Raw genomic sequence first — 1,487 nt, 5'->3', positions numbered from 1 at the left:
TGTCCTGGAACTCACTTTGTAGACCAGGCTGGCCTCGAACTCAGAAATCCACCTGCCTCTGCCTCCCGAGTGCTGGGATTAAAGGCGTGCGCCACCATACCCAGCCTTCATGTGGTTGTTGAAAATTGAATTTTTTTTAGGATCTCTGCTCACTCCGGTTCGCCCCGCTCCCTCCAGTCAACTCCGCTCGCTCAGTGTCTGCTCTCTCCGGCCCAAAGATTTATTATTATACATAAGTACACTGTAGCTGTCGCCTGACACCCGTCAGATCCCATTACAGATGGCTGTGAGCCACCGCGTGGTTGCTGGGAACTGAACTCAGGACCTCTCTCTGGAAGAGCCACTTCAGTCAATTTCTTGGGAGCAACTTTTTTTTATTTTTTATTTTTTTCCGGCCCGAAGAAAATCTAAACGGCAAACTGAAAGAAAAATTCTTTCAAACTCCCTAAAGCACGTTTTCTCCTCAGAAGAGATGGACTACACAGAGAAAATCAACTGTTCTGCGAGCGCAGCCTAGAACTAACAAGTGTGGCTCGCAAGGGTCAAACTTAGTAAATCGCGCCGCTGGGCGTCAACCGTCGTGGGGTTTTCGCCCCGCCGAGCATCACGGGAGGAGTGGCGAGGCGCTCCTGGGGGCCCCGTCCTGTGGAGAGAAACAAACTCCACGTGCAACCCTCCGTCAGGCGCTTTCCGCCCTCACCGCCTAACTTCGGCCGCTCTGGGTTGTGCTCCTGTTTCCGGCCGAGGCGCAATCAACGAGCGCGCCTATCGCAGGCGCCGGGGGGCGGGCTCTCGGGGTTTGAAATCCAGCGCTGTTTGTCCGTGGTGGGGAAGTGGATGCGGAAGGCGAGCGGAGCTCCGGTCTGTGCCTCTGCGGACACGCGTGGAGCCCTTGCCCGGGCCTCCGTGGGTCTGAGGCGCTGCGAGCCCTGGGTAACGAAGGCCTCGTGCTGCTACCCTCACCAAGGTAGGTCCTCTGCTCCCTCAGCCTCGCGGACCGATCGGCCGGGTCCCCGCCTGGCTCTTGAGTGTTCGCGATCGCCTTCCTCGCGCGTGTCTGACTTCCGCCCTGTTCGCGCCACCGCGCGTTGACATTGCTGCCCTAGCGCTCGAGATTTGTTCTAAAATCAGAAGTCTCCGTGAGGAGTAGCGTGCCAGGGTCCAACTCTTTGTCTCCGGACCCAGCCTTCCTGCGGCTTATGCGTTCTTAGGCTTGAATTCCGTGCTTGATGCAGGCATCTGTAGATGTTAGAGACGTTGTTTGGAAAACAAAGTTCCATGGAACACAGGACCCCCAATGGAGGAGGTAGAGAAAGTACCCAAGGAGCTGAAGGGGGCTGCAACCCTGTAGGTGGAACAACAATATGAACTAACCAGTACCCCCAGAGCTCGGGTCTCTAGCTGCATATGTAGCAGAAGATGGCCTAATCGACCATCGTTGGGAAGAGAGGCCCCTTGGTCTTGTAAACTTTATATGACCCAGCACA

The 1,487-nt window shown here is 55.9% G+C and overlaps 1 protein-coding gene across 1 annotated transcript in view; it reads left to right on the top strand.

The window, feature by feature from the left end:
- The first annotated feature begins 818 nt into the window (after positions 1 to 818).
- The window catches only part of Mis18bp1 (MIS18 binding protein 1), a 56,294-nt gene continuing 55,625 nt past the window's right edge, over positions 819 to 1,487 (top strand). The window contains exon 1 of the mRNA XM_021202009.1: positions 819 to 967. The gene's annotated coding sequence lies outside the window, so the exon portion shown is untranslated. The remainder of the gene's footprint in view (positions 968 to 1,487) is intronic.

The sequence above is a fragment of the Mus pahari genome, chromosome 7 (genome assembly GCF_900095145.1).
Source record: "Mus pahari chromosome 7, PAHARI_EIJ_v1.1, whole genome shotgun sequence".
NCBI classification, from domain to species: domain Eukaryota; kingdom Metazoa; phylum Chordata; class Mammalia; order Rodentia; family Muridae; genus Mus; species Mus pahari.
This window is presented reverse-complemented; position numbering and strand designations above follow the sequence as displayed.